Raw genomic sequence first — 15,719 nt, 5'->3', positions numbered from 1 at the left:
GGCCTGATGAGGAGGACTGGGTTTGGGTTGGAGAGCTGGGGGTGGTGGTTCAGAAGAGAAAATGCTAACCAGGCTGTTTCCTAAGGTTCCCATAAAAGGCCCATTCCATGAACTCAGGATGTGGTCATTGCTGTCCTGAAAACTCACCTTAGTCTCACTTCTCTCAGTAAATGCTTCTGTCAATCCCCAGTTTCCCATTTTCAGGTCTAGTTCAAGTCCTATCTTCCCTGACTGTATTAATTTTATCTTCTGAGAACCCCAGCTCACAAACAATCGATACCACAAAATTTACCTCTTCATTAGACCAGTGCTACACAAAGTTCTCCTTAGTCTTGTTCTCATTCTGACCCTAAGTCCTTAAACTCATTTGTTATACTTACCCTGTCTGCCTTACACAGAGATGGATAAACCATGTATGACTTGTGTTTTTGAAGGGCTTCACATAGACTCAAGGAGACAGAATGGTTGCTTTAGAATTTGATCCAGTGTGGTTAAGTAACTGAAGGGTTCAATGAGAACACTACTATCCTAAAAGATAAGATATAGGTACAGGAGACCTTTCTACTGCTTTTTTTTTATATATGGGGGAGAGGGTGGTCATAGTCAGCTGGAAGGGGAAATTTAAAGTTAACGAAAGATATCAAGAGAAACAAAATCCTCAACTTCCTTGCTCAGCAATTAAAAAAAAAGAGGGAAACTAAAAATAAGCAAATAATAAATGAGCTTATTTCTGAAATATCTGAAAAATATGATTTTTTTCAATGTTCAGTTTCCTTTAATGACCCTCATCTCCCTTAAGGGAAGGTGCAGGCATCTAGGCATTAGCAAGAGATGTTCACTTGAAGATCTTGCCCTGATTGAAGGCTTTGCCCATATGCTGAAAGGCCCCCTCCCAGGAAAAGTACTCTTGAACCAGTGTCTGGGTCTCCTTGCTGCCAGGATCCAGTTTCCACCAAGCATATGACTTATAGTCCACCTACCAATCTGAACTCAGTGGAAAGGCAAGCTCCTGACCTCTAAAGACCCAGACTCCAGAAATGGAGCTGCTGTTGTTGGTTACAAAGAGGATGACACTGGCAAAGGCATTCTTCCTCAGCTTGTCCAATTGCTGAAACATTCCAGTGATGAAGTTGCAACTCATGAAGGTCTGGGTGAGATCTTCAGGAAAGTGGTACTCAGAACAACATGAGGACCAGCCTATCTTATCAAAATGCTCCCAGAAATAGGGCAGAGCCACAGAGAGTGTATCTTCATGGGAGTATTGGGGTTCTGTATATTTTAACTAAAATAAATGCCATATGCAACTGCTTTTGTATTTTGTTATTTACCATAAGTGCCTACTGTGCTTGGGTGTATGGTACAACATGGCAGATTTGGTCAAGCCAAACCATTCCCCAGCTTGATTTTGAGTGACCATCCTGTGGAATCACAAATGTGGTACAACTCAATGAATTGCTACTTCTCTGCATTCTTCAGAATTTTCAGGTTCATATTCTATAAAGTCATTGTTCCGAGTTGTAAAGATGAAATATTTGTGCAATAATTAAAATAATCCCCAGCTTATAAAAAGTATTCAATAAAAGTGTGCTGTTATTTTGCTGTTTGTGAATGGATTTCTCCCCCTCTAGAGAGCAGAGCTTCACATTCCCTCCCATCTTCCTCCCTAATCTAAGCTAAACAATTTGATATTTAAACTGCTATTGTCCCTTCTTTTTATCAATTTATTCCTTGCACTCAAAGTAGAAATGTGACTGTAGAAATGACTGTGGCATGACTGTGACATGGGGACACCACTGATGTTCTTTCTTTCCCACACTTCAGAGCCAAGTTACTTCTCTGTCAATGGCTCCTCTGTGCTCCCCACTGTTCCCCCCATCTACACCCCGTCACCACTCTTGCCAGTGCAGACTTCTCTCTTTTGATATTCTACCTTATGCCATTGGCTGCTTCCTCTTATTTCTATCATCTTTTTCTTTTTCTTTATTTTTTTAATCATGTACAAAAACCTGACCTTTGTTGACAGCAATTTTCTTTCCATGACAGAAAATTTATTTTAGTTAGATCTGGCTCTCTTTTCTTTGTTTTGCTTTCTTTTTTTTTCCTGTGCTTATTTGGTTATGAGGTTCTTCAAGTTCTCTTTGTTGGTAAAAAGTTTTTAAAATATATTTTTTATTTTTACTATACATATTAGAAATATAATATTTCATATACATGTATATGAACACACCTTCTTTTTCTTCTCCCTCCCTTCCTCCCTCCCTCTCTCTCTCCTCCCACCACTGCTTGGGAAATAGGAAGGAGGTAGTGCTTCCTAAACTGAAATTAACCCAGAAAGTTGGGCTACAGTAACTAAAAATAATAATAGTAATAGTAACCACATCATCACCACAATGAGAGCAATAGGGATGAAAACAACTATTTGAGTTCTTACTAAGTACTATATATTGGTCAGAGTGATTTACAAAGATAAACCTCAATTCAACCAAACACTAAACAGTGGCAGTATCATCTCTGTATGTGAGATGAGAAATGGAGAGGTAAAGAAGTCAGGTCTCATGCTGGCAACCCAAAAGAAGGCAAAGGCTTGGAACCACTGACCTGCAGTCAAGTTGCAGAACTCTACAGTTACCAGGGCACAAGCCTTCCATAACTTCAGATCAGTTCTTCTAAGTCTGACAGCACCTAAAGTTCATCATCACATGCTTTAAATCAATCAGCACAGCACACAGGGAGGCACATACGTCACAGTGCAGTTTGCTTGAGACAATATTTCTCCTTTTATTATAAAATTCTATTACTATTAAATCCTAGAAACTAAATATCTAAGGATCTAATCATCACATCTTATATTTTAAAGAACTTCCTGGAGAAAAGGTTAGGCAAAACTACCCCAGAACACTAAAATATATTGTTGTCATTCAGGTTTCAAGATGTATGCACAAATCAGTTATTCATTTAGGCTTAACAGAATTACAAGACATTTTAAAATAATTTTATACCTTATAGGAATTGCTGTGTTGAAAAAACGTGTATTGAAAAGAGGCTCCAAGGCCAACAGACTCCCACAGCTAGGCACACAAAAATCACTGAATAATGGAAAATAGTTTTCACAATGCATTTAAGAGTATATATATTAATTAGAATTTTATTACACACCCAAATTTGGCCAAAAGCATTTTAAAACATATTGTATACGATTATCTATTGTCATATAGGCAACATAAGTTTCAAGCTGAGTAGCATATTATCATCTGGTTTGATATACAGAAGTCATTATATCTGATAATCCCACGTTGAATGAATAAACCATCTTAGAAGTATCCATCTAAAATATACTTCAGTCATGAAAAATGAGTTCAAAATGTCATTCAAATAGAGGATGCATATTAAAAAACTGTAAAATATTTTAATGCACTATCAAACATGTCCAGATGCAACAAAACCTATAAGTATAAAAGCAATGCCTCATTTACTACACATGTCCTTATTTCTTTTCAAAACATATTTTTTCCCTTCTGAATTAAGTTCCTTTTTCCCCTCCTTCATTTCCATTCCACTGTAGCATTGTGCTATATTCTGACAGCTGGTCAGTTCTTTTATGAAGTGTCTTTGCTGCATAAACCTTTAATCTGGGAGATGAAGTTGATAAAAGAAAAGTAACTCTCAAGTACAATACAGGTTGAGTATTACTAATCTGAAAGTCTGAAATCCAAACAGGTCCAAAATCTATACCTTTTTGAGTGCCAACATGACACAAATGGAAAATTCCTGATCTGTCCTTATATGATGGGTCACAGTCAAAGCGCAGGTATGCTAAAAATATTGTATAAAATTACTCTCAGTCTGTATATAGGTGTATAAAACAACAAACTTCATGTTTAGACTTGGGTGCCATCCCCATGATATCTCATTATGCACATGCAAATATTTCAAAAAACTCTGAAATCTAAAACACTTCTGGTCTCAAGCATTTTCAGAGAAGTGTATTCAATCTGTACTTCCCAAACTATCCCAGATAAGGATCAGTTTTCTCTCCCTACCCCAATTCTTTTTGAATTGACAATGGAGCAAAGTAAAATAATAATATATTACTAAAAGGACAAAAACCCCACAGATAGAATACAAGTACCATTTAAAAATATTATTTGGTTTAACAAATAAAAATTTTACTATCAACTAACTGAAAAGTTTTAAATGCAAACTCTCAATTTCTGCATTTAGTTCATGATGGACTGGTAATCAGAGGCTGCAGATGGACTCAGGCCCAGGAAAAAGTCATTGGGTGCCTCTGTTCAGGGAGGGCATCTTCATCTGCTGCCTTCTTAACTTTAGGAGGCTTAGATGCCTAGGGAATAATGGCTTCCACTATTGTGTTCTGTTTATTTCCCTTATAGCTCCTGGAAGAATCTATGATGGTATAATTTATTTGGTTGTTTACCTACTATCTTCTTGACAAGCATGAAAATTCTATGAGCAAAATGACCTTGTCTGCCTCATGATCCCTTTCATTACTAGAGCCCAGGAATGTTAAATTCATTTACAATGTCTTTCCATCACTGCTCTTTTTAGGCTTCACTCAATCAATATTCAGCATGTATAGAAATAAAGTTCTTTTCCAAGACAACTTAAAAGTTTTAGAATCTGGCACAAAAGTAGCACCCTTCTAACAATAAATGCTATCTGTTATAAAACAGTTGTATCTCAAAGTCACTGAAAGTATCAAAATTTGTAATGCAGACCTTCTCATACCAAGGACAAAATCAAATATGAAAAGTTTAATGGATCTTGCCACATAAAACTCTAGCTTACTGTACAATGAAGAAGACTAAAGATTTTTTCAATTTTTCATTTTAAAACAGTAAGTTAAAAATAAATGTATAAAACAGTATAAAAAGCGATCATGGAAAATGACATGAAAAAGTACTCAACATCACTAATCATCAGGGAAATGCAAATTAAAACCACTATGAGCTATCATCCCATCCCAGAAATAAAGGCTGAAGATTACATGTGCTGATGAAGACATAGAGAAAAGGGAACCCTTGAACACCGTTGGTGAGAATGTACATTAGCATAGAATTTATAAAGAAGAATATGAAGGTTTTCTAAAGACAATTAAAATTAGAGCTATCATATGATTCAGCAATCCCACTACTGGGTATATAGCCAGAGGAACTGAAATCAGTACATTAAAGAGACATCTGTGCTCTCATGTTCACTGCAGCCTGGTTCACATTAGCCAAGAAATGGAAACAACTTTTGTGTCCAACAGCTGATAAATGGATAAAGAAAATGGGGCACATATACATGATGGAATTCTACTCAGATATAGAAAGAATGGAATTCAGTCATTTGCAACTTCATGGATGGAAAGGGAGATCATACGTTAAGTAAAAAAAAAAAAAAAAACAGGTGCAGGAAGACAATACCACATGATCTCTCTCATCTTTGGTATCTAAAGAGGTTGACCTCATATCAGAGGTCATGGAAGGTAGGATTAGGGGAAAGACGAGGAAAGGTTGATCAAAGGTAAGTACTTAGTTACAGTTAGAAGTAGTTCAGGTGTGCTATTACACAGTAGGGTAAATGTAGGTAACAATAACATACTGTACATTTCAAAAACCTAGAAGAAAGAATGTTGAAAATTAAATAACTGATAAATGCTTGAGAAGATAAATGTTTAACATGATTTAAGCATTATGCAATGTATACATATGTCAAAACTTCACATGGCACCCCACTAATATGAACAGTTTTTAAGTACTAGTTAAAAAATAAATTTAGAAAATGTTGCATATACTAAAAATGTTGATAAATACTAAGATAAAGATAAATATCCCCACAGAAGAAAAAAATTTTACCTCCATTGTTTAAAAAAATGCACGTAAAAACAATAGCAAAATTTTTTACCTACCAAGATGACAATTTTTCAAAGTTAGATATCATCCAATGTATGCATCTAATACACAACCCTTTCTTGCATAAATATATAAGAAATTCCTAAAAGGATATAAAATGGATTGCCTAGAAATTCCATATACAAACTTAGTGAAAAAAAGAAGAAATAATATCAGATGCATAGCATTGCTCTACAGGTCCAATAGAGGACTATTTAAATACCTATCAATACCATATAGCAATTAAAATATTATAGAAAAGAACCTATTGTTGTTCAAAGATGTTTGCAATGTATTAGTTACCAAAAATTGCAGATTGCAAAATATTATACAATGTGGCTCTAATACTGTATACCTAGAAAAATGTGTAACAAAATTATAATGTGATATGACTAATGATTTTTTTACTTCTCTGTATTTTCTAATTTATCTGCAATAAACTGGTATCATTAATGTAATAAAGAAAAAAGATACAAAAAGATGAAAACTATATAATGAATCCCATCAAGAAAAGGTTATCAGGAATTTAACACAAGTATAATGGAGCACTATTAGGGGTTTGTTAAATTGACCTTTAGTAAAAACAAGATATTCAGAGAATATTTAAATTATGTGAGACCTATTCTCAAGCATGTTATAAATGTATTTGCATGATAATAATCTGCTAATTACAAGTCATGTCTATGCATTTTTCTTTTTTTGCAGTGCTGGGGATGGAACCCAGGGCCTTGTGCTTGCAAGGCAAGCACTCAACCAACTGAGCTATCTCCCCAGCCCTTGTCTGTGCATTCTTGAAAAAGAGATTTAATAATATCAACTTTGAGCTGTCACTCCATTTGATTTGCACTTGTTTTATCTACAGCTTCAAAAACAAAGCCTACCTTACTGATTCTCAGATGCACTTTTTTTCTTTAAGATCTGGGCAGCCATAACTGTGATCTCCTGGTTTTTGGTAAATGATTAAGTCAACACACATCACATACAGTTTCTGGAGATGTGATTGCTGCTCCCCTTCCCCATCATAAAAATGAAGAAAATACATACCCACAACTGTGTAGTCACAAATCCTTTCCCACCTCATCTCAGTAATAAATGGTATATCTGCCTACAGCAAAAGTCATAAAGAACAAATTCAATTCTTAAAAACCTAGGACTATTACCAACTTGAATGCCTGAATGCCTGTTCATATGGCTCTCATTTTCCTGCATCCAGTTTTCTACAAAATATAACTAAAGGAATATCATTTCTATACTTCTTTCTTGTAAAAGTTAATCACCTCTTTCATAGTCAAGAAATACCTATATTTAAATGTTAGCTAGAGTAGTCCAAATTTACTATGTTAAATCAAAATAAGGTGTTTTTTCTTTTCTTTTTTCCTAAAAAGTGATTCACAGTATTTTTTTTCTTTTCCTTTCTTTTTTTCTTTTCCTTGTTCTGACACAAAGCTGATGCTAGTGAACAAGTCATTTCGAAGTCAGAGGATGCAATCAATACTGGGCATAGAACTAAGCAGCAAGGGTGAAAACTGTCTCCTGAGTATCTAGAGCCCACCAGAAAGGAAGCACAGTACCAAAGAGATGAATCCTTTAAAACAGCAAAGCAATTTATGAACAAGCGAACTTGACCAGGACTTCCCTTCTTGTCCATTTGCAAATACTCAAATACAATTCTTTCAAATGTAAAGTACACTTCACTTTATTTTTTACATAATTACATAAAAATGAATTTATATTTTTATATAGTCACACAAAATAATGTATTTGTGTCCTCCAAATACTTCCCACAGTACCACCCTCATTGGCAGCATTGAGGTTTAGGGTTGAGGTAGAATCATAATTAAAGATAGTCATGAAAGTTAACAAATGTACTTAATTCTCACAGGGGGAAGAGATGAACATTCCTGCCAAGAGAGGTCACATTTTTGAGTAATTTTACTTTGCACCTAAGGTAAATGATATCTTTAGAATCTAGAATATGCAGTAGTCTTACTGTTTATTTTCATTTTAGGGAAATTTCATCAGTAGAACAAAGTTAGATAATTGTCCAAAGGCAGTGGAAGAATCTGACTCTTGGATGAGAGAGACTCCTCTAATTCCTGGAGTACCTCTGAGTACTCCATAAGGTTTAGCACAACCTCAAGATTTGTAAAAATGTGATTTCCCTGTATAAGCAATTAAAGACCAACTAATAACTTAAACATGTAAATGAGTCCAGAAAAATACCTAAGACAGGTGACTTGATGACTCTAGAGACTCCTGTTCTTTCCATGATGTCACCAGTAGGGACTTAACCCTTCTCTCTACTTAAGGCTGTCCTGATCTGCTTCCAGCCTTTATCTGCAACATCTGTTTCTGTCCTGGAGGTTCAGAATGGAAACATTGTGATCAGATGAAGTATATAAAAGCAGGAAGAGGTAGAAAACACCCACAGTCAAACTTACATATTATACCCACAAGGCCTCAAATTCATTCTCATGGTAGACTCTAAGCATATCTAGCCAACAATAGAATGAAGTATTTGTCCCCCACTGATCTATTATTTTCGCTATGAAAAGTTATGCCTATATTCTAGTGGTTATTTTTATCATGGTTATCTAAAAAGTAAAGGGGTACAGATCCTTAGAGAATGTCAAAGTTTTAAGATTATTTGGACCTTGAGTAGCAGCAATGAGAACCCTAACCTATGTGATCTTTCTTCATGGGTCAGCCAAGTGGGAGAAGGCTGCCTGTCATATTGTTCTATGCACCAGCCCAAAGTCACAAAATTCAGATGAGCAACCTTGCACTCAAGGCCCAAAATGAATAAAAAGCAGGTGGCGAAATGGTAGGATTGAGATCTATGTCCAGGAGACTAATAAACCATGCAAACCTCTGCCACTAAAACTCTTAATACTGAGCCTTACTTCTGCCTCCTTCCATCCCCACTTGTCTCATTAAAACCCCCACCCTCACTCTGCTAGTTCTGATTCTCTTCTCATCTCACCTGTGTTCATTTCACCCACCTGGAGTAACTCTCAGACAACACCACCATTCATTTAATGGTTTAGAATGGAAGTAGATCCTACCCCACAGTCTGGAAATTGGCAGAAAAGGATGCCCAGCCCCTAGCCCTACTGCATTGGGAGGAGAAAGGAGAGAGGAAGTTTGAGACTGGCAGCCAAAGCAGTGACAGGGATGACTTACCATGGCAACACTGGTAGGTGGACAGGACTGTGTGGGCTGAAAAGTACATTTGTACTTCAAATAATCATCTTTTGTGGTTCAGCATATAAATTAGAGATGGCCTTGATTCTTATCACAGAATAAAAACTGCACAATTCAAATCATAGACCTTTTTTCCCTTTTATACCAAGAGTAGTTTAAAAGAAAATTACAAATAAATTTGGTTTATATTTAAAGTTATTATGAGAAACTGAATCAAATTTATGAAAATGAAAGATGACTTTAGAAAGCCTATCTTAAGACTGCTTCTGAAGCCTGCTTTAAAAACATCTAGCTAAATAACATTCAACTTTGATAGTTTTTTGATTTTTGTTTTTTGTGTTCTTGGTACAGGGATTAAACCCAGGGGGCACTAATCACTGAGCCACATTCTCAGCCCAAGCTTAGATAGTTTTGTAACAAAACTACAAAAGCTGAAGGCATACATTATTTAGATTTTTATTTCTGTATGTATTATAAGAAATTTATATATGGTCAATTTGGGGTAAAGAAAATTAAAAGAAATAAAGTAATTTAATTTCTAATTACAAATGAAATTCTTTAAAAGAGCATTAATACTTTCAGTATACTACAGAAAAAAAGTATTACAAAATAACAATACCAGAAGAATTGTAATCAGAATAATGGTGCATATATATAAATATATATATATATACATACATTTCAATATGCATGTAATATGTACATAATTCAACAAGAACAGAATTATTCTTCTAGTTATTTCTCTAATGTCCATCTATTTTTTCTTGATCACCAGTTTATTTTTTCTTAATAAAATGAAGCATCTCATATATTTGTATTTGATTTGTTTAAAATTGCAATTGCATCCCAATGGAAGAGATAATTTAAAATTTGAAGAATTTTTAGGTTGAGATTTGGGATTTGGCTGGATTTATTTTTAATTTGCAGGTGTAGACCTTGTAACAATTGAGTTAAATTACACACCAAGATAAAGATAACCTCCAGGTGGGAAGGAACAAATGACCACATGAACTTTAAAGTACTTCCTGATTTGCCTCTTCAAAGTGCAGTCCAGGAGGTGATATTTTTGTAATGCCCTTTTTGTAATTACCCTTTTTGTAATGGCTGGTAATGCTGAAATTTGATAACACAACCACCCCAAGTTTAGAGCAAGAGTTTTTTGAGTTCCTTGTGTACTTCCCTAACTATAGATGGACATCTGATAAATAGGAAATTGATCTTTACCCCCAAAGACTTCATTCCCAGAAGTTTTATCACAAATATGCACAAAAATACTTTGGATTCCAGAGTCAAGGGTTCAGATGGCAAATTTAGAGCTGATATCAGTGCAGAAAAAGGCAAGCCACAGGGCATATTGAGCCTCACAATCTGTTCACCACTTCTGACCACAAGATAAGAACTCACTAGTTCTCACCATGCTCACTAGAAACCACTGTATTAAGAACTCAGAAACCAAAAGGGATAACACTTTTTAAATTGGTCCATGACTGACAAATCTTTACATATCTCCCAAAACAAAAGAATGCCCACTAGAAACCACCATGACAACAATGGCAGAACTACTCACCATAGGAGGAAATTCCATAGGGCTGTCCTGGCTGTGGGTAGGTGGCATAGGCTGTAGTAGCTTGCTGCATTCCTGTGGTAAACTGTGTTTGCCCATATGCAGCCATCGTTTGTGAGGAAGGGGTAGAGAGAATATGTGGGTAGGGTCTGCTATTTGTCAGAAAATAGAAAGCCCATGCATTAGATAGAAACATGCAAAGTAACCAATTAACAACCACATCACAAATTCTGGTTAAAACCTGTATCTTAAAGAACCATTTTAAGTATTATAGACTAAGCACTGAAATACTCCAGTGTCTCTAATAGGTGATGATCAGAAATAAATTTGCATAAATATATTTAAACTTCCATGAAACACACTTTCATTTCAATTAAGATGTAACATGGGCACAGACATGACTTGCAATGAAATAAAAGTCTACTCAGAAAAGTTATTTATTAAGAGAAAATACATCTTACTTGGAAGGATAAATTTGTGGTGGAGAGAACTGGTGAGTTGATCTTGGACTGAAGTTGCTCCTCCCAATTGCTGACAGAGAAAAAAAAATACACAATAATTCAAGAAAAGAATAGAAAAAAATACATAGAAAACATGGATATATTTTGAACTATGTCTTTGCCACATGAAATTTCAGATAGTGAACTTCTGTGACCTGCAAAAATGGCAATTTCATATGGTTAGATCTAACAGAAAGCTAAACTACACAAAGGATGCCTTAAGAACTGATGTTAAGTGATTGATTTTAACTGAACTCTTAGAAAATATAGTCAAAGTCTCAAATACCAATTGGCATGCTGTGACAGTTCTCACAGGGGTAATACTTTAATGGTACACAAAGTCCTGGCTACTCTCTGGAAGAACACACTGGAAGGGGAGGTACCAAGTTGAACTGTGAGGTTGGGTGGGAGAGCAAAAGGTCTATTGTGTGTGCTCAATGGGAACACACAAACCTGAGCCTGTATTACCAAGAAACATGGTATAATCGTCTCTCAGATGAGTAGAAACAGGATAGATCTTCATTTTCCTGCATTGATTTAGCAATGATTTTTAGTAAAAATGCATTCCTCTATTTTAAATTTTTCAAGTTGCAGGCTAAGCCTGTTTTCTTGTGTTGATCTGGGTGTTTCTTTGCCTTTTATTTATTTATTTATTTATTTATTTATTTTTAGAGTGGAAAATGCAGCTTTATTAAAGAAAAGGAAAAGCAGACTTCTCCCGGGTGGAAGAAGGGGACCCAAAGGCGGAATCCGTGGGATGAGCAAATCTCGTTCTTTTTATGGGTTTCATTCTCCCATTCTTTCCCCTTATCTCTTCCCTTCCTGCCTGCGGGATTAGGCCTGGTTTGCAGGTGAGATGTAAAAGGTGAGAGATGGATGGGGCAGGGGGAGGGTCAAAGTGATTCAGACAGGCAAGGGCCCAGGGGGCATTAATCAGCACTTTCCTGCCTGTAGTCTCTGACAAGGGCAGGTGAATTTGGTTATCAATGGGCTCTGCAGGTCCTTGACATTCCATTCTCCCATTGCAGTCTCCAACTTCCAGAGGCAGATGGCTTGATGGCCTCTATTTTCTTGATCTGACCCGATTTCCTATTTCTACACTAACTGCCTGTCCCCAATTCTGGCTTCATTCCCCCCTCTAATCTTAGGAACTCCATGCTGCTGGGGAAGGGGGTCGATGACCGCTCTGACTTCTTCGAGCTGAAAGTGGACGGCGAGGGGCAAGCAGCTTGGAGTTCCTTTTTAGAAATCGGGTTGATCAAGGGGTCCACGGTAAAAGTCTGGTTGAAGAGTGATAGGTTGGAGGGTCATTTGAGAGATGGGCGGTCTATAAGAGAAACAAGAAGTTATGAGTACCGGGATAAGATTAATGCAACAGTAAATTCTTTGCCTTTTAGATATATGTGCTCAATTTCAATGTTCAAGCAAACAACTTTTTTTTTTTTCTTTTTCTTTCCATAAAGAGATATTTAAGCATTGGAGCATAACCTAATTTCTTTTCACTAGATTTACTTGATTCAATGTATTTCCAAAGTGCACTGAATCTTTGTTTTCATACTCGTTCTGAACTAAAGAAGCAGAAATCCACTTTAACTAACACAAGCCCTTAAAATAGAAATTCTCAGTCCTTTCTGTTGCAAGTAAGAACAATTTACATATATATTTACAGTTTTGTGTATGTGTATATATATGGAACCATGCCCACATATTTACATTTATGTCTTTCCCCCACTAAAATCCCTAATGTTTACCTGGATGAGAGAGAGATTCTTTGTGTGCAATTATTATAATACATAATATGTTGTTTTCTTCTTCCACTAATAGTCACTGTCTTAGAGTCTCAATTATTAATTAAATGTATTCTACAGTGAAACTCTTTCATAAGGTTCCATGCACTTAAATGTTTATCTACTTTTCATGTTGCCATATGAGTGCATTTATGGCTCTCATCTTTAATTTTCCAGCTTGTGTTTAGGAGGACAGTAGTAGAGTTGGACTAGAATCTTGATATCTATAAATAATCCCTCACAAGCAAAACAAACAAGGCCTAACCAAGGAACAATAAGGATAGACCTAGATCAGTCTTACTCTTGCCAGCTGCCAGACCTCCACTATCTGGCTGTCAGCTTGGCAGAGACAGAGTAAGTGTATACTGCAGAGATGGCAGGACAATTCAGCTGGTGTCCTCCCACATCCTTGGTCTCTTCTGGCACATACTGAATCACTACTCAGTTCCAGGCACCATGCAAGATGCTGCAGAGCCAACATGCAAAGACAAGTTCTGTCCTTGCTCTGTGGGAAGGCTGACACACAAGTAGCTGTGGGAGAATTAGTGAAATACTGCTGTTTATAAAAGGGAGTGATTAGTGAGAGAACACTTGGACTACAAGGACCGCTTGCCCAGGTATTCGATTGCAGGTCCTTTCATTCTTCCTAAGCCTGAAAAGGGGCCAAGGGAAAAGCGGATGTATCCAATGGGTTGCTGAACAAGTAATATCTTCTCTGGACAATCATAGTTAAAACAATTGCTCTAAAATCAATCAATGCAATGCCACCTCATGGTGGAAGCCGAGAAAACCCTTTCTCTTCTAGCTCTATACCTGTACATCATTCAATTTGTGGACCATGACTTAATAAATGTTCACAAACTCAAGAGGATGTATCTGACAATTAAAAAATAAGTTAGAAGATAATTAGGTGTATTAACAGAGTAAGAGAAGTTTATGAAGCTTGGATTTATAGCTTATGCATAGCATGTGTGTATAAATGAGAAGAGAGATTTGAGAGGCAGCAGAATACTGCAATTAAGCACATGTCCTAGAATCAGAATTTAATTTCAGCTCAGATTCAAAGCCTAACTCATACAAGGTCTTAGGTTGCTCCTCTAAGCCTCATTTGCCCTCTTACAAAATAATGGCTATAATGCTACCTATACCTTCTAGAATTATTGTGAACATAAATAAGATAATTGATGGAAATAATTAAAGCAAAATTTGTGCCAATAAATGCTAATTTTCTCAGATTCCCACTACCTTTGCCTCCAAATATGCCCTTCCTTCTATATTTTAAACCTATTTAATGGACATCATCATCTGTTCAGCAAAATGCTTACAAATACATTCTTTATTCCTATTTTATATAGGAACTCAGGGCTGATAGAAGTCACACATACAATTAAATGGGAAAGTTAATGTTTGAACCCAGGTTCTGCTAACTCTTCCCACCTAAATCTCTTATCCCCTGACCCCATACATATAAACTAGAAACCCCAAAATCTTCTCATTTCCTCCATTACATGACTTGCCAGTCATTCACTTATCCTAAATCCAAAAATAGCTTGCTGATCCATCTACTGCTTGCACATGCCATCCCTACTCTAGGACTCCGGTCGTGGCTCAGGTTGTAATGGCTCTCCTGAACTATGCAGTGGCCGTGTGTCTACTTTCCCTGAATTTCACTCAGGGATTGCTACCCATCACCATCTGCCCCTCACTACTGGTATTACAGAGATCCTTCCTCCTCTTCACATTCATTCTCTAGCTTACAATCTTTTAAACATATTATCCCTAGGATGAATTCCAAATGCCTCGTAAGAGTACACAAAGAGAAGTCAAGCTTCAACTCCCCCCTGGGTTTGGTATTCTGCAACCTGCCTGGACTTTAAAACTCGTATACATGTCACAGATTCGTATGTCTATCTTGGTTGTTCTTCACAGACCCTTCTGTCTTGAAATGTTATTTCCTCTGCCCAACAAACACTCCACCATGGAGACAAAAGTGTCACTTTCCCTTTGGAATGATATATTCCTTCTCTGTACTTTCTTGGAATGTTGTGAACACTGGCAATGTAGCATTCACCATATTGTATTACATTTAGCGTATTCAGTATATAACTGTTAGTTCTGCTAACCATGATCTTCTAGGGTTGGGGGTTCTTACTCATCTGATTCCTCTGTACCTGATAGGACCTAGCATATAGTATGTAATCAAATATTTTTGTAATAAGAATATGAGATTTAGGTCATAAAGTAGATTTGTAAATGACTTAAAGAAGGGTTTAATTATTTCAGGCTATTTATAAACATATGTAATAAACTTGATCCAGCTCTTAGCAATAAATTAAATGCTATTTCTTATAGACTAAATGCAAAGAATATAATCTTGCTGAAACTTGCTAATTAAGTGCACCTAAAATTATTAAATATTTCAATCACCATATAATAAATCATATTGGGGATTTCTCCAAGTCTAAATCCCTGAAAGTTCTGTGGGCTGTAAGCAAAATCTACCATATTAATCTTGAATATTTTCCCTAAAATGACTTAAAACTTTTTTAACTTTTTAAAATATAATCCAGGAATTCAGGTTAATTTTAATTTCCTGGGACCAGAATAACCTACAGGGAATGTCTCCAGATCATCTATCTAGATAAATAATATAGTCACATTACAATTAGTAAACTCCAAGCTGCATTTGCTTCAGACCCTTGGGAGCATATCACAACAATGTCTCTCTACCTGTGTCAGCACATTTGTTTCAAATTATTTTATTCTT

The 15,719-nt window shown here is 36.1% G+C and overlaps 1 pseudogene; it reads right to left on the bottom strand.

Annotated features, from left to right (window-relative positions):
* LOC124961166 (eyes absent homolog 1-like) overlaps nucleotides 1-10,774 on the bottom strand; it is a 48,132-nt pseudogene extending 37,358 nt beyond the window's left edge.
* Nucleotides 10,775-15,719: the final 4,945 nt, after the last annotated feature.

Source organism: Sciurus carolinensis, chromosome 12 (assembly GCF_902686445.1).
Source record: "Sciurus carolinensis chromosome 12, mSciCar1.2, whole genome shotgun sequence".
NCBI classification, from domain to species: domain Eukaryota; kingdom Metazoa; phylum Chordata; class Mammalia; order Rodentia; family Sciuridae; genus Sciurus; species Sciurus carolinensis.
Note: the sequence above shows the minus strand (reverse complement) of the source record. Positions and strands in the feature narration are given on the sequence as shown.